The 25628-nt window shown below is 38.2% G+C and overlaps 1 protein-coding gene across 1 annotated transcript in view; it reads left to right on the forward strand.

Annotated features, from left to right (window-relative positions):
• Positions 1–25628, forward strand: part of FAM76B (family with sequence similarity 76 member B) — a 177743-nt gene that overhangs the window by 111726 nt on the left and 40389 nt on the right. The window contains exons 14-15 of the transcript XR_005375415.1: positions 5661–6112; positions 11297–11374. The gene's annotated coding sequence lies outside the window, so the exon portion shown is untranslated. The remainder of the gene's footprint in view (positions 1–5660; positions 6113–11296; positions 11375–25628) is intronic.

A 25628-nucleotide genomic window follows, 5' to 3' on the forward strand; every position in this document is an offset into this window, starting at 1 on the left:
CATATATTTGTGTGCTAAGAGTAATTGTACTTGTTGCTTAGCTAACTGCCTTCTATAGTTTTCAGAGGTAATTAAAATTAGACATTGACTTAGTATATAGCAAACACGTATCGCCATGACTCATACCTTAATGGTACAATAATTTATATTATATAAATTCAGTGGCAGTTATTACATGTAGTCTCAGAAACTATGTCTTCACATTATATAGATTCTATTTGGCCTGATTCACTTACATTAAGTGCAGCAAGAAGTATTGTCTTTTTGTTGAATTGTCAGCAAAACTGGAGAGAAATTCACCCCGTTGATTTCTGTCTGGAGGTTACCTAGAACCTGGAATTAGAGTTTCGATAGCCTTTATCATTTCAGAGATTTTTTTTTCTACCACTTTTATTAACCTATCTATTCTGAGGCTAGGAAACTGAAACTAAAAAGTTAGTATTCACCAGGTTTTACCTGCAATACTATAATTGCGAATGGATTCCTCCTTGTGGAGGGATCCCCAATTCAAGGAGACTCCTGGCCTGCCAGGAAGAGATCTTCTTTGTTACCAGCTGCAAGCCTTAGATATTCTGAGAAGGCTTTGTAGATACTGATTCCACATAGAAGATTCCAATTCTTGCTCCTCAGTGATGGGGGCTTTTGCGCATGATTGAATGGAATTTATTCTTCAACATGATATCACCAGCATGGCTTTGGCTGCACAATAGATCTCTCCAGCTATTCCAGCATGAGGACTGATCCTTAAAAATTCTGCATAAATTATTACCATGCCATTAAAGGTGAAGCGTCTCAGTTTCAGTAATTGTAATAATAGCTGCTCACTATCTTGGGTGTTTTGTAAACAAGGAAATCACTATTTTACGTATTTTCTAAAAAAAAATCATCATACTTATGGCTGAGATAACATTTGTAAGTATAGTTTGCTTATTTATATACAAATTATAATTATAAATTATAAAATCTGAACTTAGTAGGGTCTTATTTTTTTCTTGTCACAGGTCAGTTGTGATCTTTTCAAGCTTAACTAAACATAAAAGCATTCTTTTGGATTCTAGTTATCAGACAGATCATCATACTTAGGTCCCCTTGATGATTCATTAGTTTACAACCTATATTTGATTTCTCAGAGAATACTTTGGCTTAATTTTGAGGGGTCACTGGGAACAAAATAAATTCAAGACGTGTTTCCTTTTAGTTTGCACCAGTGTAGCCTATTACACTAAGCATTCAGAACCAGAGGAAAGAAAAAGGGAAATCTTGTAAGTTCATCACAAAACAGAACATTAAAAATACTACCAACAACATTTGAAAGCAAATAACCACATGTAGGGTTTCGTCATAGAGTTGTCTCCTCCTGAATTAAAATAGTCCTGTAAAACCTGAGTCAGGCCTCTGGTAAGATTTGCTAAGTGCTGCTCATGGTGCTGATGTCAGCTCACCCTGGGAAGACTACATTCATGAGTCCTTTCCCTGTAGCATTGGAGCTAACAGTGCCTTTTCTAGTCCTCTCCTCCAACCCCCTCAGATGATTCTTCTTTGTTTCTTCTAGAAGACCTACTCTCTGGTCTATAGCTAAAAGTAAAGGCCTTCATGTAAAGTGATAGGAGAAGAAACCACCTATTTGTGACAAAAATGAAAATGTGGGGTAAACTTGCTGAAGAAGGGAATGAGGAAAACTCTGGGAAAACAGTGAGGAAGCTAGAAATCAAGAAAGATAACAGAGTCCTAAAAAATAAAAAGATTAAGGCTCTAAGAAATAACAACAGTACTGAAGCCTCAGGTATGAAATGGGTTAGGAGAATTGCTGGTCAAGAATAAAGGGAAGTGAAAGAAAAAGTATGTAATGACATTGGGTCCATTGTACTTGGAAGAACCAGAGTTAGAGTTTGTGAAAACAGTTTTGGATTTGTTGGGGAAATTATTACATAAGATTAGGAAGAGTATATACTTAGGGATAACCTATAAGCATTAGGGAAATTTTAAAAATATTTTGAAAGGAGGCTATTCAATAGCAGGCAGATAGGAGTATTTCTGTTGATTGTAGCTTTTTTTTTTTTTTTTTTTTTTTTTTTTTTTTTTTTTTTTTTTTGAGAAAGAGAGAGCATGTGAGTGACAGGAGGGGCAGAGAGAGAACCCCAAGCAGGCTCCCTGCCTAGCTCAGAGCCCGACGTGGGGCTTGATCCCACCACCCTGAGATCATGACCTGAGCCAAAACCAAGAGTGGGATGTTTAACTGACTGAGCCACCCAGGCACCCCAGTTGTAGCTCTTTTGAACAATCCCAAAATTGTTTTTGTTTTGAGGTTTGTTCACTGTATTAATGTGAACTTGAAAATTACTGCGAAAAGGGATGAGGAAAAAGCCACATCAAAAAATCACTGTCAGGGCAGCCCCCATGGCTTAGCGGTTTAGCGCCGCCTTCAGTCCAGGGCATGACCCTGGAGACCAGGATCCAGTCCCCCATCAGGCTCCCTGCATGGAGCCTGCTTCTCCCTCTGCCTGTGTCTCTGCCTCTCTCTGTCTGTGTCTCTCGTGAATAAATAAATAAAATCTTAAAAAAAAATCACTGTTAAATAAAGCCACGTGGACTGCTCACTCGTTTCAAGGAAACTCATTAGTTCCCAAAGTAGCTTTTAAAACCATTTTTAAAATGTTTTCTCTATCCACTCTCCACTTGGCTGTTTAGCTGTGACTAAAAGTCTGGATAAGTATCCAATTATTATTTTTCTAGGCAAAAATCAATGGGCTTGGAGCCAGTTTTAGTTTTCTAAAATGAGAACAAATTTAGAAGAACATGAAAGACAAGTTCATCTTTTTCCAAGATAATGCTTACTGGGCCCCTCAGCTCTGTGCCCAGAGAAAAGAATGAATCCCATCTCCTATCTTTTGGTTTTTTTGTAGAAACTCCACTAAGGCAGGTAACCTAGCATCTGTTCATGCCCATCTTAAGTCTATTGCCATGTTGGTACCTTTGTTCTTCTAGAAGCCCTCCTTTCACTCTGGGCTTATCCTAAATGTCACTTAACTGCCAAGATCTAACTCCAGTTATATTTCCTCTGTGAAGGCAGTTCTACCTTCAGCTTTCATGTCTCTATTTCCCTTTTACAATCCAGGGTTCAGAGGATGTTCCATAGTGCCCAGCTCTTCCAAGTAAAATGATGCTTTTAGGTCATATTAAAAGTCAGAAACTCTTACACGATAATGATGGTAACCTTATGTGATGGAAAAAATTCATAGAACGAGTGTTCCCAGTTTACCTTTTTCTGCCTAGTCAGAAGAATTGTGACTTTATTTGATCCATTTCTCTCCCTAGGCCTCCAGGTTGCCAGGTGAGTTCTTCTGGGCTTTTTCAAATCCAGGGGAAGAAAGGACAGGGTAAGAAATAAGGGCACTTAGCCTAGGTCTTGGAGGGGGAAAGTGGTGTGTCTGGAGGAATCAGAAGAGTGGATGCAAGGACCAAAAAAGTTGAAGTGTAGCTTCAGACTTAAATCTTATTTATGGTATCCAAGAAATTCTAGTAAGGTCTTAAATAATTTTACTTGGCTATATTCCTTTGAGTACAGCAAAATTTGGGGACTAACATTCATTGGTTAGAGTTTTCTAACTGCTCCATTTGGTATCAGTTCATTTTATTTATTTTTTAAAAATGTTTGTATATTTTTTAATTGGAATTCAGTTTAACAACATATAGTATAACACCCAGTGCTCATCCCATCAAGTGCCCCCCTCAGTTTATTAAGAGAATACGTGCTAACCCAAATTAAGATTGCTGTCTTGGAAGTGGGAGAGATGACATAGGATAGATTTGGGAGACAGATAGAGGTTTGATTTTCATTCTGCAATTTATGGCTGTACAACTTTGGGCCAATTGTCTAAATAATATAAGCCTTGAATATCTTATATATTTTACTTTATTATTTTGTAAAAGGAAAATAATAATAACAATGCTAATGATGATAGTACCTACCCCATGGATTAGGTGTGAGGATTGAATATTGAGGTTAAAGTGCCTAACATGATGCCTGACACCAAGCAAGTGCTCATTAATATTAACAACTATTATTACTATTACAATCAATATATGATTACTCCCTTTGGAAAGAAGAGTGATAGGAAGGGGATTAATTAGTTTAACCGAAGTGGTTCAAGAAAGGCTCTTACTTCTCATCATATTAAATTTTCATTCATTTCCTACTTTAAAAAATTACATGAAATATGCACATTCACTGTAGAAAAATCATAAAATATAAAAAAGGAAAGAAGGAAAGCCATGTAAAACACCACTTCTAAAAAATAATTCCTATTAATGTTTTGGTGTAATGCTTTTGGATTTTGTGTGTGTACTTTTTATTGACATTCACTTAAAAAACAGGATACATATAACGTTTTACAAACTGCTTCTTGCACTTAATAGGTTATGAGTATTCTTTCATGTCAATACCTATATTTTAATTTGAAATTTCTGTATAGTATTCCATTTTTTGGATGTTTCATGATTTATTTAACTAACACTGAAGGTACAGTTTTGAGCTGACCACTAATTGCGGAAACAGAGACCATTACATGAAGCTAAAGGCAGAGAGAATAGCAACTTCCCACGCTCTAATATGGGAATGAACTTTTTCAAAGGACCAGAAGAGAGCCAGTGTGAGGCCTGGATAGAAGATAATCAGAGGATCCTGAGAGAGAGAATGTTTATTATTATTTTTTCAACCAATCCAATAGCTATGGGAAGACTAGAATGAAGTCAGAGGCTGGGAAGAATGGAAACAGAGAGACCCATTTGGAGGCTTTTGCAGTCTTCCAGGAAGACAATAATGATAACTTAGATCAGGGTAGAAGCTTTGCTATTGCCATGTTGAAATTCTTAATACTTTATTGTTGAATTTGACTTTTGTAACAGAAAGTTTGAACAGTGGACTATGCACTTGAGCAGGGGAGATAAATACAGAATGTGTGTCCCTCACTGCTTGCTGTCCCATTTGCCTACAGAATTTGCAATATCCTATGAGCATAAAATTCTTGTGGGCTCACAATACATGGGAGTTCATCAAGACTCGGAGGAAGTACAAGGTAAGTATGTGACATCTAAGACTCAGTAAGCCAGGGAGCTGACAAGAAAGCTTTCTGTTTGAACCAAGCTTTCCTTTTGAACTGGAATTTCAAGTCAGAAAGAAGTTAGCAGTGATCTAAGAATCATGAACTATCAAGGAACTCTATCATATTCTCTTTTAATTGTTTTACTTCCTGGTATTAGCCAACCACTTACACCAAAAATGATGACAAAGAAGAAATGAGGAAGGTAAGCTGTCCATATTTCCTTTTCTTTCCATCCCTCCTTATTCATCAGTGAACTAAAGGTAGAGAGCATTGGTAGACTGGCCATGCATCAAGCAGTGAAATAAAAACAGCTGAGTTAGTTTTGTGCAGTGTTTCCACTATTCTGATGGTAAGAATGAGATGCATATGGGTAAACTACATACATTTGAATTGTTTTATTTAAGTGATTTTGCTTACAAGTAAAATGCTCTTATTTTGTACTTAAAACTTGCTTTGTACTATACATACATATATTACTGCTCATATACAATTTATATTTCTATACAATAAAATATGCTTTAATATAAATTAATATAAATTTTAAAATCTTTTATTTAGAATGGCACTAACTGCTATGGAGGAAAAGAGCAAGAAGGAGGGGCTGAGATTGGGATGTGAACTTCACGAAGATATTGAGCTAAGATCTGCAGGAGGTGAAGGAGCAAACCATGTGCATATCTGAGAGAACAGCATTGCAGGAACATACAGTCAGGGCTCAGAAGAGCAACCCTTAGAGCCCAGCAGAGCCCAGACGGCACAAATATCTGTGAGGCCATCACCTGAGGGAATAGCCACTAGCCTGTCTGAGAAACAGCAAGATCTGTGAGTTGGAACAGAGTGAATTGGAGGGAGCGTGGTCAAGAGGACAAGGAAAATGTGTGTCTTGACTGTAAGATCTTGGCTTTTACTTTGAGTGAGATTGGAATCACTGCAGGGCTTGGGGCAGAGTGGTGGAAGGAATGAATGAAGATATGGATTGAAGTGCCAGCTCTGGAACTTCCCAGCCATTGGTATGTTGGTATTTCTTCCAAGCTTTATTTCCTTTCCCCCTTTCCGATGGGGTTAGTGATTGTGCCTGGCTCAGAGGGCTTTGAGAATCAAATAGACACTCCGCATGAAGTGCTTAGCACACTATTTGGTCAGTGCCAAATTCTCAATAAATATTTATTATTAGTGCTGTTGTGATGGCAAGAATTCAGGAATAGTAATATTTTCTGTAGTGTGCATTTCATATTTCCCAAGAATCAGGAAAATTGATCATTTAACGTGGTTCTTACTTGGATAAGAATGACCAATATGCGTTAACCATTTAGAATTATTTGCCACTTTAAACAAGGTTACTAATTAATCCTCTCAAGTTAAAAAATAATATGTTTCAGGAAAGCAAAAATGTTAAGGCTGCCCAGGGAAAACATGCAGACTATACTACAAGGACTGCGTTGATTAGGAACCTACCTCCAATCTATTCCTACAAACAGTTCTTTCTACTGTCTTCTTTTAACCTTTATTCTTTTCTTCCAAGCTGCCCAGAGCCGGTTACTTCTGCACCTGTCAGCGCATGCTCAGTGAGGAAAAGTGCTTAAGGGTTTCCTTTCCTCTGGACTGGACTCAAGAGATGCGGGATAGGGCGCTCAATGGTTGAGCATCTACCTTCTGCTCAGGTCCTGATCCCATGGAGTCCGCATCCAGCTCTCCACAGGGAGCCTCTTCTCTATGTTTCAGCCTCTCTGTGTGTCTCTCATGAATAAATAAATAAAATCTTTTTTTAAAAAAATGAGGCCCCCAGTAGTTTTGGGAGGTTGTGGGGCCCAGTCCATAGGAGGGGAAGAGTCCCGGTCCTTGCTTCCAGGGCTGAAGGGAGGCTCTGCCACAGGGCCTCCAGGAAGTTTTCCATAAATAGCACAGAGCCTTCATTTTCTGGGCCATTCCCTTGTGGTTTATACTTCCTCAGGTAATATTTTACCAAGGATTATTTTACAGTAAGATCTGTCTTTAAGGTGCTTGGTGAGTGGAAATTATGCTGTTATTTTTGTTACTGGACTCAGGGTGGTTTTGTTCGAGAAGTCCCTGCACAGATTCAGAGAGAGGGAAACATGTGAACAACAGGGAAAGGGTAGGACAGGCTATCTGGATCATCTAGTCCAATGAGCTGGGGGACACAGGACGTGCGTGATCAACACATACAGAACCCCAAGGTGTATGGAAAAAACTTTATATACAAAGAGTCATGAGTTTTTTTAAAGATCTTATTTATTTGAGAGAGAGAGTCATCAAAAGCTGGTGGACGGACAGAAGAAGACTCCCCAGTGAGCAGGGACCCCGACCTGGAACTCCATCTGCCACTCTGGGATCATGACCCAGGCAGAAGGCAGAGCAGGACCACCCACTGGGCCACTCAGGTGCCATAGCTTAATTAATTTTTAGTGGCTCATCTTTTCCTATAAAGAGAAAGCATTTGAAAAAATATGGAGTACATAATGAGGAGGTATATTAAAACACATTAAGTTTCAATATTTTAAGTTTGTCAAAATCATGATTTATTATAATTCTATTTTTCAGGCTTTAAGACAAATATAATGAATTTAAAATAAACTACACTTATTTTGTTTTCAAATGAGAATATTGTCTTGTTTGACGTTTTCTTATAACACAGTTACAATATTAAATATTTTTAAATATCACCTTGTTGAAACATCTTTTGCAGGAATCTACACAAGCAATTAATCATTAACAAGTGTTAAAGGGCAATAATAAGTCCAGACCACTACTAAACTTTAAAAATGTAATAAAATATCACGAATCAGTTTTAGAAGATCTAAAAGCAATAGTGATTTTATAAAATACTAAACATTGCATGCTGCTTGAAACCATTTAATATGAAATATATTAAAACTTAAACCTTCAAAATATTAAAGAGCCAAGACAATGGCTACTTTTTGTAAATTAGATACATTCATTGCACACATATTTTCTCTCATTAAAGATGCAAAATTTGAAGACATTTAATTTTGTGTATGTACATTCAAAAGGTGAACTTAGGATATCCCTAATCTTATCTTTAATATAAGCCTCTTTTCTTGTATTGAAGTAGAGTTGACATACAATGAAACGTTAGTTTTAGATGCACAACATAATGATTTGACAACTCTCTACATTATGCTATCCTCACCACAAGTGTGGTGTGTGTCATCATACAAACTAATATGATACCACTGACTATATTTCCTATGCTGTACCTTTAATCTCTGTGACTTATTTATTCCATAACTGGAAGTGTGTATCTCCCACACCCCTTCACCCATTTTGCCCATCTCCCCATCCTCGTCCCCTCTGGCAAACCATCAGTTTGTTCTCTGTATTAATGGGTCTGTATCTGTTTTTTGTTTGTTTGTTCATTTGTTTTGTTTTATAGATTCCACATATCATTGAAAGTATATGAAATGTGTCTTTCTCTAACTCACTCCACTTAGCATAATCCTTTCTAAATCCATCCATGTTGTTGCAAATGGCAAGATGTCATTTTTTTATGGCTGCATAATACTCCATTGTATATATTTGAATATGTATTATATATATATGATATGAATTCATTTATTACTTCTTACAGTTTTTTGGTGGAGTCTTTAGAGTTTTATTATGTATAGTATTATGTAAACCATAAATAGTGCCAGTTTTACTTTCTCCTTACCAATGTGTCTGCTTTTTACTTCTTTTACGTGTCTGATTGCTATGACTAAGACTTCCAGTACTTTTGAATACAACTGGCAAGAGTAAACATCTGTGCCTTGCTTCTGATTTTGAGAAACAGCTCTCCATTTTTTATCACTGATTATGATGTTAGCTGTGGGTTTGTCATATATGGTTTTTATTATGTTGAGGTATATTCTCTCTAAACTCGGTTTATTGAGATTTGTCTTCCTTTTTAAATAGCTGTATTGAGACATATTTAGCAGAAACTGCTCATGTTTTAAGTATGCCCATGGAGTATTTGAAATGTTTTGACATGTTAAGCCCATAAAGGCATCATCACAATTATGACCGTGAACATATGTGTCATCCCCAAAAGTTTCCTGTGCCCCTTGGTCATCTCTTCTCCTCCTTCCTACCTCCTATCCTCAGACAATCACTAGTTGGCTTTCAGCACATTTGTTGTTATTTTATACTAGCAAAATCATGTAGTATGTGCTCTTTTGGTGGGGTTTCATTCATTTAGCATAATATTTTGAAATTCAGCCATAATGTTGCATTTATGAGTACTTTGTTCCTTTTCATTTTGAAGTTGTACTCCATTGTATGAATATACCTTAATTAATTTACTTATTCACCTGTGGATAGAAATTTGAGTTGTTTCTAGTTTTGAGATCTTACAAATAAAAACTGCTACACTTTTATATATAGAATGCATTTTACATGAGTTCAGTGAAAGCAAATAACTTATTCCATGTCACTCAGCCAATAAATAGCTTGCTCTAAAAAAGGTCTTAATTTTATTTTTTATTTTTTTTATTTTTATTTTTTTTTAATTTTTATTTATTTATGATAGTCACAGAGAGAGAGAGAGAGGCAGAGACACAGGCAGAGGGAGAAGCAGGCTCCATGCACTGGGAGCCTGACGTGGGATTCGATCCCGGGTCTCCAGGATCGCGCCCTGGGCCAAAGGCAGGCGCTAAACCACTGCGCCACCCAGGGATCCCAAAAAGGTCTTAATTTTAAAACAATTTAATTGGAGTCTTTTTAGCATCTCTATTTACTTAAATTTTGAACATATGGAATACAGTTGTAAAAATTGCTTTAATGTCTTTCTCTGATAATTCTAATATTTGTATCATTTTAGATTGGTTTTGATTGTTGGCATTTTCTTTATGGGTCATATTTTCCTGCTTTGTATGGCTGGTGTGATCTTTGATTAGATGCCAGATATGAATGTTACCTTGTTGGGTTCTCAATATTTTTATATCCCAATAGTTCTTCTTGAGTTCTACTTTGAGATGTAGTTAAGTTCTGTAAAGAATTTGATCTTTTGCAATCTTGCTTTTGTGATTTGTTAGGTGGTTCGGGGTGGAAGTTGGTCAGAAGCTAATTATTCCCCACTACTTTTTTTTTTTAATAATAAATTTATTTTTATTGGTGTTCAATTTGCCAACATACAGAATAACACCCAGTGTTCATTCCGTCAAGTGCCCCCCTCAGTGTCTGTCACCCATTCACCCCCACCCCCCGTATTCCCCACTACTTGAGGAAAAACTTTCTTGAGTACTTTGCCCCATATCCCATGAATTATGAGTTTTTCCAGCCTTACTGGTAAAAATAGGCATAATTCCCAGGCAGTTTCCTCTGGTCCTTCTTCATGGTTCTTTCTTCAGTTTTAGATAGATTCCTCACATGCATGTACATAAACACTGTGCTGAGTCCTGGAGGGGGCTCTGGAGATCTCTGGAGTGCCTTTCTATGCTCTTTTCTTTGCTCTGAGAACTATAACTGTCTTGTCTTCCTCAGACCTTCCGTTTCATTGCTATAACTCAGGGAGACCACTGGGCTCTGCTTAGCTTTGCCCTCTCTGTTCCTCTGCCTGGAAACATTCTCCAGGAAGTAAAGCTTGGGCCATTGTAGGTTTTTCCTCATTTATTTACTGTGTCTTAGGGATCAGTGGCCTTGTTGCGTAATATCTAATGCTTGTGTGCCTTCTTAAAGATGCACACATGTAAGGGCACCTGGGTGGCTCAGTGGTTGAGCGTCTGCCTTCAGCTGAGGTCATGATCCCGGGGTCCTGAGATCGAGTCCCACATCAGGCTCACCTCAGGGGGCTTGCTTCTCCCTCTGCCTATGTCTCTGCCTCTTTTCTGTGTCTCTCATGAATAAATGAATAAAAGCTTTTTAAAAATGTATACATGTATATTTTGTCAATATTTTTAAGTGTTTCAAGTGTGTGTGAGGAGGGGGTGATTCCTATTCCTGTTAGTCCATATGGACAGGAAATGGGAATTTTCCTTTAATGTACAAATTTTGAAGACTTTTAATGCCTCCATTCTTGTCCATTTTGCCCTAGTTTTGTACACTCAACTCTGTTTCCTTCTCTGTGTTTTTACTTCTCAGTGGATGATCACTCTCAGAGAGAATTTATCCTTTTTTTGAGAATAGTATTTAAATATATTAACCTGGTTTTTAAATTCATTCAATATGTCAATGTTTTCCAGATTCTCCCCAGGCCACGGATGTTTCTTTATAGAACCACAGACTCTGTTCTGGAAATCTCCTCATCATTCATCTCACTGGTAGGTATCTTATTCACATAACCCCTAACGGCAATTATTGGCTTTTAAATTTCTAAAGTTAGGGAATGTGTCTGTTCATTCATAGAATTGTGTACTTTCCTCATCAGTAATGTAGTTGATCGTGATGATAACTAATTCAGAGATTTTATTGGTTGACTTAGGTGATGGATTACTTCTTGGAAAATAACTGAGATAAATGTACTTTGAAGAAGAATTATCTTTATGGTCAGTTTTTAATTTTTTCTACATGCATGTGTGGGTGAGCACACACACACACATACACACAAATTTAAATTCTTCACACATGCCTTGCTGTACTTAACAACCAATATTTAGAGCAATTTGATATTGGAGTTGATTCAATCTACCACTCTCTTACCTCTAAGCCTTTACATAGCTGTTCTCCATGTCTAAAATGACATCTCATATTTTTAAAGTTAATTCCTCATTCTTATGTATTTGTTTAAATATCACTTTCTCAACAAAACAAACATTAAAAAAAAAATCTCTAGACCTTGTCTTGATCTTCTTAGCTTCTTTCTTCTTATACAACTTGTTATTTTTTACTTAAGAGATTTTCTTTCCCAACTAGACCATGAACTCTAAGGAGGGGAGAGAAATTGACTCTTTTTAGTAATAATGTATGTATATCCAGTGCCTAGAACAGCTCATAGTGGCTGCCCAAAGAAAACATATCATACTGATTTAAATTTCCTTTAAATTTGTTGAGCTAATTAACTACCAAGGAAATATTTCTCAGCGCTTGCTTTAAAGTAGCTAAAAAGATGTGAAGACATTAAAAGACATAATGAAAACCACATGAGATTTGACATCAAGGCAAATTAGGATTTAAATTTTGGTGCCAACACCTACTAGCTGAGTCGGTTACTTGCTTTCACTGAACCTCAGTTTGTTTTCATTGAGACAATAGCTTCTTCTTAGAGTTATGACAATTACATGTGACAACTGATCTAAAAGTCTCTAGCACCATGCTTAAAATATAGTTGATGCTCCATAAATGTTAGCTTCTCTCTTCATTATTTTGCCACTTTTCTCCCCCTTCTACAGCTTTCTTTCGGTTATCTTTCCCCCCTATGGAGAATCCTGTGGGCATCATCAATAGTATCTAAAGTGAGAGATGACACAACAGGAAGGCTTGCTTTCTCCAGGTTATAGGCAGGAATTCTGAAAAACATACAATTAACAGAATCACAAAGAGTCAGAATTGGAGAACTGTGAACTGAAATGTGGGTTGGCCAGAGTCCTAAAGAAAACTGGTGAGGTGCTTTTGCAAGAAGTAGCTCAGGGTAGCTAAATTTATAGGTTTGTTGGTTCTCAGATTAATGCAGATTAATGGCTATCAACTGATATTTTTAAATACAGTCTTACTTTGAGTCTTTTTTTTTGTAAGAAATCTTTTTTTTTTTAATTTTATTTATTTATTCATGAGTGAGAGAGAGAGAGAGAGAGAGAATGGCAGAGAGAGAAGCAGGCTCCATGCAGGGAGCCCAATGCGGGACTGGATCCTGGGACTCTGAGATCACTCTCTGAGCCAAAGGCAAACACTCAACCTCTGAGCCACCCAGGTGTCCCTTATGTTGAGTATTGTTAGATAGAACTGGCAAACAAAAATGTAGGTGTTGGGACTGATTCTATATTTTCCCTCATTTCTCACAATGCTCTTATTTATATAAAGAACTTCAGGCAAGCATTAATTTCAGATGGAATTCTCACTGTGTGTTTACTGTTTTGAGGAGCTCACCTGCTTAATCTTTAGCATTAACAGTGCCTAATTCTATGATGTAAAACTGGTATTGCAGGCAAGTGGGTAGCAGACCTACAAAAGTTGTGTCCATATGTTGTGCTTCGGGGGGTGGCAGGGGGTGGTTAGGAAAGGAATGATGAACTCTAGTGTCAGACAGCTCTGATGGAAATCAGGCCATTGATATATTATGACTGTGTGTTGTTTCTTTGAGTTGATCTCTGGGATCAGTGCCAGAAAAATAAATGAGAACCAGAGACCAAATTAAATATTGCCTGATCATTATGTCAAAGACAAAAGCAGGAAGATAAAAATCTCAAAGCAAAATAGATGCAGGACAAAGGGGAAATAATGGCAGTTGTAACCTTAGTTTGGAGCTAAGAAGTGGAACAAATGAGACTGAACTTGCTGACCATCTGTTCAGAAGTAGGGGGAGCCTCACAAAGTGCCCTGGACTTGGGGTCTGGTGATGGGCTTTCACATCCTTGCTTGGCTTCTTATCAGTGCGGTGACTTAGGAAGGGTAACCTGTTGTCTCTGAATTTAAGCCTCCTCACCTGTTAAATGGAGATAATGATATTCTTCCCCCCTTTAGTTCAATATCAACATACATAACTCTGACAGCTTTACTTGCTCAGCCAACTGCCTCCCATTCTTAGCACTCATCCTCCAGCCTCCATGTCTCTCTAGGCATCCTGCCCTTGCTAGAACCCTGCCCATGACAGGCATTGCTATTTTACTTCCACAGGAAAATTCAATGCAATAGCAAGAATGCAGGATTCTTACTAAACCAGTTTAGAGTTCTAATCCATCTTCTAGTCGTGTATGACCTTCCAAAAGTCTGGGCCTCTGTTTACTCAAACTTACAGGGTTGTAGTGAGGATTAAATCATTCACAAAGTACTTCATACAAATCTGATACATAGTATGGGATAGCTGAATATGTATTATTATGGTTTTTATTATCTAAGTATACATTTTAAACATTTAAAAATATATGCACATATATATTGAGCACATGTCAAAGATTTGTTTAACTCACCAGTGAGGGAAATGGCAGGATGGTAAAGAGGACTCTGATGGAAAGAAGTCTATACTTTGGTGAAAGAGAGAATGATGAAATGGGATTGTTAAGTAACATGCAAAACTGTTAATGACTTTGGAGCCAATAAAATACTCAACTCTTAGCTTATCTGTTTTTAGTGGGCATTTGCTGTATTTATCTCCATTGGGCATAGATACTTCATAATATCCTCTAAAAGTTTTAGTACTTCAGTTTACACAGAGTCTGAGCCTAATTTATGTTAAATATTAAGTCAAACTAAACAACAGTCCGAGAGGATCAGAAGACTCAGGGCCGACTTGTTAGAAAAGGCTCTACTGTGATCATGAATGATCTGGCAGTGTCTTCTAGCTTTATTTCCAAGTTTTGGGTAATTCTTTTTGCTTTGAGTTTGGTCAATGAATCACTGGCCAGTCTGAGACCTTGCCCTTGTGGGACCTGGAATTGGGCGGTTGAGCTTAATTTTTTTCACTCTTTGAGCCTTTGGAATCAAATTAAATCAGCATAAGAATATCTTTATGTTTGAAACTCATAAGGATGTTGGGAAAGGAGGTGGGGGTGGGAGGGGAAGAAATAGGAGCCTGGAAATGAAACGGGTTTAATTTTCATTTTCACATGGGGTGTGACCTCTTTTTCTTGGGTATTTAGAAATGGGGCAGGCTTCTCATTTGCAGCAGCCATCTGCATGGAAGCACAAACAATTATGTTTATGTCTGACCAACATAGTCCTTAACCTCTGCATTAATCCTTTCCTCACTGTCCTCTTCACACCAATTTCCTGTTTGTTTTACCAATCCTTTCATTTCCCTTATTCTTTATCTTTCGCCAACCTTCCCCCACTCTTTTCCTACCTTTCCTGGATCTTTATATTTACTTCAAGTAGTTACCCCCCTGCCCCCTTTTTTTATGGCCCTTTTCTCTTGTCCTGATTGAAAGCAGAAAAGATGTTTTCTTTTCTCTCTCTCTCTGATTCATTTCTTTAGTTTGCTTTTATGATAACCCCCCCACCCAGCTGTTTTTTTTATCACTACCCAGGCATTTTGCTCCCCAGCTTCTCTTGGCCATTTTACCCATTCTTAGACCTTAGTTTTGAGGGAGGACAAAAGAAGCAAAACTCTTATGATGAATCAACATACATTTTGGAGAAGAATCTTTAAGTATCCTTTATTCTTGGATGTCTTCTTGGTCACATTTAATAAATTAAATAAATAAAAATTACTCTAAAAACTGTGAGGACTAAAAAACCAAACCAAAACAAAAAAACTATAAAGACAATGATGCTACCATAAGTTTTAAAAGAACTAGTTTTTTTCATAAGACTGTCTCATTAATATAAACATTTTCATTTCTATATTTTCCTTCTGCCTTTGTCTTCTGATGATTGCAAAAAGTATTCATCATATAGTATATATATTTTAAAAACCTCTTTGTCTAAACCATGGTATAGATGTGTGAATATATCTTGCAGGTGTAGTAAGGAGTAGTCAAAGGTTGACAATCTAAAGCATTATGACCTTTTGTGTGGGAGACAGAGACCAGCCTTCAGGAAACCGTCTATCCTCATGCAGGATGTCACAGTAATGAAATTACCTTGTTCTGAACATGTAGTGAAACTGATACAGTTCCGCCTCCACAAGTAGACAACCAGCAGTGGACTTGTTTTCTAAGTCATTTGGAGCAGAAGGACAAGCTAGTTAATAAAGGACATTCTAATACACAAAGAACGTCCATTGGGTGAATGAAAAGTGGCATGTATAGTATAGCAGTGAGACTGTGAGGTCTGAATTCAAGTCCTGCCACTTGCTGGTTGGGTACATCTTGAGTAAGCCAGTGAGGTTCTCCAGATTTTAGTTTCTTCTTTTGTCAGTGGAGACATTAATAGAAATATTAATCCCTGTTTTTGAGGATATTATATGAATATAATATCAACAAAGATATATGTTACATTCATCTTGTGAACAAGGTACAGGTTATCACAAATGCTGAGGAACTGTTACGAATCTCATCTGACCACTTATTTTTCTGTTCATCAAGAACCTTTACATAGAGGAAATGAAATTTCAAGCTTTGCTACAGATTTGTATTATAACTTTTTTTTTTCACAATCCCTTCTTACACAACTTACACAAGTAGATATCTACTGGGCAGTTATAAGTAATTAAAACAGTAACTAATTAAAAACTGTTACTGACATAGGAATAGATTGATATATCAATAAGATAGCATGAGGTTGAGAAATAATCCTACATTCATGAAAAAGTTTAGTATAGGATAAAGATAACATTTCAGATCGGTGGGCATTTGTATGAAAATATACCCTTGCACGATGTGTGAAATTTCCACATTTTCTGCCAACTTTATTTAAAGAAGGCCCCTGATTTTTGTTTTAAAATTTTACTAAATTATGAAGTATGCTGAGCTGAATCTTCTTCCCAAATTCTCAATGAAATCACATAAAAGATACTTTAAAATCAGTACATCCATAACAAGTATAGGGAAAAAAGAGTACTATAGGGAATAGAAACTTAATTTTTGCAGGATAGAAAGAAAATGAGATTAGATTAATGGACACAACCAAGAATATCTAGATGTCTTAGGAAAAGCAACAGCAAAAACAAATCCAGAAATGGAGGGGAAAATCAGAACCATTGACTCAGGAAACAAACAACTTTAGAACATTCTAATCTGGGATACCTAGGTGGCTCAGTCTGTTAAGTGTCTGCCTTTGGCTCAGATCATGATCCCAGGGTTTTGGGATGGGCTGCATCAGGCTTTCTGTTCAATGGGGAGTCTGCTTCTCCCTCTCCTTCTGCCCCTCCCCTGCTCCCTGCTTATGCTCTCTCTCTCCCTCAAATAAATAAATAAAATCTTTAAATAAAAAACATTCAAATCTATTATTATTAGAGGCATTTAGGAGAATGTTTCAGCCTTAAAATAAAAACAGGTTGCACTGAAGAAGAAAAAATAAAAAATAGTTCTTATAAAAATTACGATTGCTAAATGGTTTTAGGCTTGAAGACCAAAATATGGACCTAAAAAGATGAAGATTGTAAAAGCTCCAAAGATGTAAAGAAACGGGACAAAAAGAAGAAAATAAAATCATGAAAGAAAAATGAGAAGGCAAGAGGTCAGATGCAGAAGCTCATTAGCTATTTATAGTATTTAAAACAGTTCGATGCTCCTGGGAATAGACTGATAGATTAGTGTGACAGCATAGAGTTCAGCAATTGACCTGCATTTATATGGAAATTTAAATATGATAAAGGTGGCATTTTAAATGAGTGGGCGTTGGGGGATAAGGGTTCACTGGCCTCTGGGAGCATTGTCAAGTCTCCTGCTTCATTCCCAAATTATGTGATTAAATGCAGAAATGATGTTGATCTCCCAGAAGGTCTCATGACCAATATTTCAAATTTGTAAAATTTTAATGTTTATTTCCTTCTATCCTAAAAGTATATTTCATCTCCTAAGGAAAGAGGGAAATGAAATAGAAAGCAAAGGCAGGTCTGCTCTAGCAGGTGTGAACAGGGGAAAAAAAAAAAAACAAACAGTTTGGGGAGTGTTTCCAGTCCTGCCCACTGTTCTGCTCTGGTGAAGAAAGGCTGTCGCTCTTCTACAGAACTGCAAAAGAACAGGCACTCAGACACAACTCTCCTTCCTTTCTAGCTTTTATCTTTCTTTGAAGAGAGGATGAGTCTGGCTCCATGAATATTCCCCTGATCAACTTACATAATACTTAGAAACTCAGAGATGCAAAGTGCAAAATCAAAGAAAAGGGCAGAAGGCTGCCTCTACCATTTTGTGAGTTGAGAGCAGAGAGGAAACAGTGACTTTTTTTATTTTTTGGTCTTACTACTTCCTGCACTTTGGAAGGAGAGGTGAGAGTGTGACGCGGGGCTAGCATGACTAGATCCACTAGCTTCTCGAACTAGAGGGTGCCTTCCCATCATAGCAATTTTTAAAAATTGTGTTTAATTTGAAAATGATCTAAATATATGACTATAAGGACATTCTGAGCCATCAAACAACTTCCTGAGTCCTGCCACACAGTTTCTGTGTTCGAGTTGGCTTTTGCTCTTATAGCTTTATTGGCCTCAAGTAGAAAGAAGAGCAGGGGGGGAAAAAAAAACGTATTAGTGAAGGCGGATGGCATCAAGATGCAGGCTGTGAACAAAAGTCTCATAGTAGCTTAAATAAAGAACTATGTTGGGAACATAAAGTTCTCTCAGAGTGCATAATAGCACAGGCTGCCAAACCTGAAAGATCGTGCCCTGGCACTCAGTACCCTAGTCACAGAGTAAAGGGTGATTTTATTTCAGCGAAGTAACATCATCTGTCACATTAGATTAATAGAGTTAATTTGAATTATATTGGTTCTGTAAGGCTACAGTTGTGTGAGCATAAGAAATTTATATCCAGGCTTATGTTTGCACATATTTAAATAGCATTCCAATAAAAATAATTTAATTAGAAGTAAAAGTTAGAGTCATGAGTACCAGTGTTTTATTAGCCAGGAAACACAGCAAATGTGATCCATGTTAGCTGACCCTCGGGATTGCTCTAGGCCACAAAGGTGGTTGCACATGGTTGAGCTGGCATAGGATCAAGGGCCCATGTGACTTGGCCTCCACATTTCTTCCTGAGACAAGCCCCTCTAGGGTGTCCTCTTCAATTTCTAGCCAGTTCTTTTCCATGTTTTAATTTTCTATTCATGAATAAGTCTCTCTTTATTTGGTGTTTACTTACTGCATGCTTTCTAGCAGATGAGAGAATGAGATGTTTTGGAAGAGCAGGGCCTGAGGTTATCTCTGAGAAAAGGTCTTTAGAGCAGCCAGCTTGCAGTTAGCTCTCAACAAGGTAGCCCTAATAGAGCATGAACACCATCCCAGACAATCTAAGAAGGCTTTGAAATAATCCCAACCATCCTGTGGCAAGACTAAGTGCTCTGGTAGAAAATTATGGCCACTCTCACCCAACTGACAGTTGACAAAATAATGCCCTTTGAGCAAAGAGCTCAGGGCTCCTACAGCTCTTATGGGGTGTCAATCAGATGGAAAAATTCTGTGTATTTTGAATTAAACTGGAAAAACTATATGAATTTATGCTGAGAAAAGAACCATTTTAAGCAGGTCAAGAGCTTCTGATTGCTGGTTAGTGCATCTCCCCCCATAGTCATATTATAATTGCTGTGTTCTGAATGTGTCACCCCCCTCATTCCTATATTGAAATCCTAAATCCTAATGGTGATAGTCTTAGGAGAGGGGGCCTTTGGGAGGTACTTAGGTTATGAGGGTGGAGCTCTCACGAATAGGATTAGTGCTCTTATGAAAGAGACCCTGTAGCGATCCCTTGCCCCTTCTACCATGTGATACATGAGAAGGCACCAGCTGTGAACCACAGAGTCCTTATCAGAATGTGACCATACTGGTGCCTTGATCTTGGATCTTCCAGTATCCAGATTGGTGAGAAATAATTATAAGGCACTTATTTATAAGGCACCCAGCCTGTGGTTATCTTTTTATAGCAGCCTGAACAGATTAAGACAATGATAGAAAGACTACTTTGTGAACATATAATTAGAATCAGGGGAGTTAGCTAGATTTTCTGTGTAGTTTGATCAGAACATGATGGCCTGGCACAGCCACCTCCATCCCAGGGATGCAGACCTGGAACAGAGACTTCATGGACCCTCCCCTCCTAGACAGTGGTTGAGTGAGCCCAATTAGCATATGCTTCTCCGTTACTTTTTGATACTTTTTCTTTCTGAACAGTCCCCTTCTGATTGATGTATTATTTTTTTTAATGTAACAACACCCAACACCAGGGCTTGCTGGCCTGTCTTCATTTTTTAGAAATATTTATTTATTTATTTATTTTGAGAGAGAGAGCAAGAGAGAGTGAGAGAGCATATGCGAGTGGGGAAAGGGACAGAAAGAGAGGAAGAGGTTGAGAATCTCAAGTAGACTCTCCCCTGAGCATGGATCCCCACCTGGGGCTTGATCTCACAACACTGAGATCATGACCCGAGCTAAATCAAGAGTTGGATGCTTAACTGACTGAGCCACCAGTTAGCCACCTGGCCTATCTTCATTTTTAAGGCAATGTTCTGTAAGTCAGCTTTGAACCACAATGTGTTGATTTTATTTTTCCCGCAGAAGCTTATCTTGTTAACATTATTTCCAAGTTCTTGGCATCTCACTGTTGCTTAGGTATACCATTTGTTTCTTTCTTTTACTTTGTGCTTATTAAAAAGAAGGAACACTAACCCTTGATACATGCACGTGATGGCATCTTTAGAATTTCCATACAGGAAGGGTGTGGGATCTGTGATCACTTGGGAGTGATGGGTAGAGGACTCCCCTGAAGCTGCTTTTGGAGGACAAGCACATTACTTTTGCATGCAAAGTGTCTTTATTTGGTGGTAGATCAAAGCTGTGTTTACATTGTAATCATGTCTTTCCTTGGGTTGGATGTTTATTTGGAATGATTTGGGTGATGGGGCTGATGAGGATTGTGGGTATTTTTGCTTCCCTAAGCCACTCCTTGGTTGCTACTTAAAGCATAGTTTAGCTCCTCAGTGTGGCTCAGAGACTGGCTCTGCAGTATTTTTGGAGATGGAGTTAATTAATTGGCTCTCTCCCAGAAACCTCAAATTACTTGTTTCACTTATATATTTACAGACATCTATTTGCACCTGTGTGTATTTTGTGCCCTAGTTTTGCAAATCTGCAAATTGCTAACTTTGCCAGCAAAAGGATCACTTTCTTCTGCATATATCCTCTTTACCAGATACTAAACAATCTATTCTCTCAACATTGGCACAATTCCATTTCAATCCCAGGAAATACAGACAATGCCTATGCAGCCATCCAGGTATCTCTCAATTAACTCACAGTAACTGCAACTAGTCCTTTGCTGCTCAGGTTCCATCTTGAATTCTGATGACAAGGTCAGATTAGAAGGGGAATGTCATGGGCAGAAATGTAAATGACCAAAGATTGTAAGCATATTGGGGGCGGGGGGCGGTGGGAGGCAGGAGGGTTGGATCCATGTATGCTCCCTTTAATTATACTCGGAACCACATATTATTGGTTGTTTGGGGAATCCATGGCTTTTCTTTAATCCACTAACGTGGTATATGAGTTCCTATTGCCGCTGTTATGAATTACTATGAATTGAGTGGCTTGAAATAACACAAATTTATTATCTAACAATTCTGAACAACAGAAATCCAAAATGGTTCTCACTGGATTAAAAGTTTTGGCTGGGCTGCATTCCTTCTAGGGGAAGGTTCTAGGGGAAAATCCATTTCCTTGACTTTTCTACCTTCTAGAAGCTGCACACATTTCTTGGCTCACAGCCCTCTTCTTCCAACTTGAAAGTCAGCATTGTGTGGCTGAATCCTTATAATGCTGTTATCTCTGTTGTTCTCTTCTGTTTCCCTCCTTCCCTTTCAATATTTTTTTAAAGATTTTATTTATTCATTCATGATAGAGAGAGAGAGAGAGGCAGAGACACAGGCAGAGGGAGAAGCAGGCTCCATGCCGGGAGCCTGACACAGGACTCGATCCCGGGACTCCAGGATCACGCCCTGGACCAAAAGCAGGCACGAAACCACTGAGCCACCCAGGGATCCCCTCCCTCCTTCCCTTTTAAAGACCCTTGTGACTGCACTGGGTCCACTTGGATAATCTAGGATCGTATCCCTATTTTTAAGTCTGCTGATTAGCAATCTTAATTCAATCTGCAGCATTAATTCCATCTACAGTCTTAATTGCCCTTTTGCCATGTAATTAATGTATTTGCATGTTCCAGAAATTAGGACATGGACATCATTCTTGAGGGGATGTTGTTCTGCCTATCACACATGGAAAGTCAAAACAGTCTCTAAAAATTTCAGTACGAGGACTCTTGCTTTCACACCCTACCCTAAAGTGGATCAATGTCTCTGTACATATGAAGACCCCATAAGTGTGTGATGGGTGTGCATGAATACTCTCACTAGGTTCCATCCTACCAGTGAAAGCACCACAGTATGGTGCCTTGCTACCGAAGGCAGTCATTTTCAGCTTCTGATTCCAGAGTCACTAGAATATCCCCTTGCCCTTCTTTGTTTTTCTTCCTTTCAGATCTGCCACAAACTTATGGAATTTCTAGCAGTTACCTGGTTACCTGGTAGGATGCAGGGCACATGAACTAGATACATTGTGAGTTGAGGGAAAACAAAGAAAGAATTTGGGTCTTGGGACACTGGGGCACAAAGGTGTACAGGGTAGGAGGGTCCACTTCATTAGAGGACCATGTGCATGGGTTGCAGGAAATCCCGTTCATTCATTCATAAGTTTAACAAATAGTGCTCCAATGCAGCATGGTGGAATTTCAAAAGTGAAAAAAATATCCAGCAATTTCCCTCCCAGATGTTAATGTAGGGGCATTCAGTGGGATACCATGAAGCTGAAGGCATTCATTTTTCCATGTTCCTGAGTTGAAGTTCTTGTTCCCTCCCTAGCATGTGGCCTCTCCACAGTTACATAGAACTTTGATTCTTGGTTACAGGATTGCCATGGAACATCACAGACCGCCTTTGGGTAGTTTAAGTGGATACAGTATAAGATCACCTTAGCTTACATCAGTGTTGTGTAAAACATGCAGAATATTATTGTTGTCATCATAATTGCTTTTATGAACACTTGCTTTTACTGATGTATAGATATTCTTTGTTGTAAGATGCTGTGCTGTGTGTTGTAGGATATTTGGCAGCGTCCTTGGTTTATACCCGCTAGATGACAATACATCCTCTCAGGTGGGACAACCAAAAATTTCTCTAGAAATGCCAAATGTCCCCTGGAAGGCAAAATCATTCCCAGCTGAGAACCACTGATGAATAGCATACAAACAGAAATATGCATAAATCGCCAGTGACCAGCTTGACTAATTTTTATGAAGTGAATACACTCATGTAACCTCCACCCAGATCAAGAGATAGAACATTACTAGCACCCAAGACCTTCTCGTTTTAGCTCCTTTTGATTGTTTCGCAGCCAAAAGATAATCACTCCTCAAACTTGTATTGCTATGGATTAATTTTGCCTGTTTTTAGACTTTATGTAAATGTAGTCATATAGTATATACTCTTTAGATCTGTGAGTTTCATCCCTTGTGCTGTGTGTTATAATGGTTTTATTTTCATTACTTGGTACAGTTCCATTGTGGTCATACCACATTATATTTATCCCTTCTTCTTTTGAGAAACATTTGAATTATTTCCAGTATTTGGCCTTTATGAATAATGCTGCTGTGAACATTTGTATATGTACATTTTGGTGCATTTCTGTGGTGTATATGCCTCAAAGTGATGCTTGGGTTGAGTATGTATTTCTGTCTTTAATAGATATTGTCAAGTTTCCCTAAGTGGTGCTACCAATTTTTATTCCTAGCAGCAGTGTTTGAGAATTCACTTGATCCATCATTGCCAATTACTTGGTATTTTCCCCAGCCCCCCCCCCTTTTTTTTTTTTAAATTTAGCCATTCTAGTGGATATGTAGTCTTATTGCATTGTAGTGATTGTTTGCACTTCCCAAATGACTAATAAGTTTAAGGACACTTCCATATGATTGTTGACCATTTTCATATCTTTTTTCGTGAAAGAGTATTTTCAAGGTTTTGTCTTTTTTTTTTTTTATTTTTTATTTATTTATTTTTTTTTGCAATTGGGTAGAAAATGATCCCATCAGCTCCTGTAATTCTGCTTCTCTTTAGAAGTTTTACCTTTCAGCTTAAACTAAGAAAGAAGTAACCTGGTCTTGCTCATCCCTCTCTTGTGAGCTTCATTATATGTAAGTGCAGTCACCAGTCAGAGCTTCCTGGTGAAACTGATCAAATGAAAGCCACAAACTGGTCAAACTAAGGATGGGCCTGGAAGCCTGATCATCCTGCCAGAGTAGGTCTTGGCTGAGGTAATATCGAAATCCTTCCTTCCTTCCTTCTCTTCTTCCTTCTCTTTTATCTTTTTAAAAGATTTTATTTATTTATGAAAGACACAGAAAGAGAGGGACAGAGACATAGGCAGAGGGAGAAGCAGGCTCCATGTAGGGAGCCTGATGCAGGACTTGATCCCAGAACTCCAGGATCATGCCCCAAGCTGAAGGCAGACCTCCAACTGCTGAGCCACCCATGCGTTCCCTTTCTTCTCTTTTAAACCACAGATTTAATAGGCAGCTAGCCATAGATGGAATTTTGTAGTTTGATATCATCATTTAATATATGTTGCATTTTGCCATAAATGTTTTCCAGGATGTTTATTAATGGTGTTATTTTACGAACTATTTACTGCTTTGCTTAGTAAAGTAAGAGTTTAATTTTAGGGAGTCTCACAGACAAATGGACAAAGACACAGACCTTCTCCTCTTTTCCTTCATGCCAATTATATGAGCTGTATGACTAGTATTTTCCCTTTACAGGGGTTTTGGCCACATTTGCTGGTATGACATCACATGCAAAATAGAGCCTAAATTACCTTCCTTACTCTCTGGCTTCCGCATAAAACCAGAACTTACCACCACCACCACCCCCCACCATGGGGGATATTCTCTTTCCACATTTGTGCACCACCTCTTCCTCTTGCCTTTATTACATAAGCATCCAGAACCCTTTGTACTCCTTCTACCTCAGGCAGAGATGTCATCATCTCCAGCTTTGGATACATTCCATGTTTGGATGAGCAGGCTCCAAGGAGCATTTCATCAGCCCATGCTGTGCTTGGTGCCACCAAAGGTAGGGGTGCTGCCAGTGATGCATACTTAGGCTAATAGCCTGTGGGCAGGTGATGGAGGATAGTCATCAGAAATTGGCAGGAAACAAGGTGCTTTTTGAGCAAACCATTAAGAAGAACATGAGTCAAATATAAAGAATCTCAGAGGTTCCAGAAATATGATTGTGTTGTCATTTATATCTCACAATTAGAAAGAAATTTAAAGAGGTAGCTGGGATCCCAAATTTCCAAGTCCTTGACCTCCACTCTCATAGGAACAGGAGGAAGAGAGGCAGCAGGGACATTTAAGGCAAATGCACTCTGCTACCCACCTTAAAATTCTAGTTCCAACTCTTATGTTATGAAACAACAAACACTAAGCCAATTCTTCTTTCTAAATATCAAGAATTTATGAATTTATAGTTGGTGATCATGACTTTCCTAGGTCTTCTAATGATTTTTAGAAAATTGGGAATAAGTTCTGGTGTTCTTCTTCAGCCTATCAATGAATCAATGAAATGTATGAGGCATGAGGTAAAATCTCAGGATTAGGTAGATGCCAAGGGGGATACAGAATAATAATAGCCAACACTTGTATAGCGCTTACTTCATATACCCTTTAATGTAGGTACTATTGCCAAGGGAGCCACAAAGCTAGGGTTCAGATCCTGGCACTCTGG

This window comes from Canis lupus, chromosome 21 (genome assembly GCF_011100685.1).
Source record: "Canis lupus familiaris isolate Mischka breed German Shepherd chromosome 21, alternate assembly UU_Cfam_GSD_1.0, whole genome shotgun sequence".
In the NCBI taxonomy this organism is placed as follows: domain Eukaryota; kingdom Metazoa; phylum Chordata; class Mammalia; order Carnivora; family Canidae; genus Canis; species Canis lupus.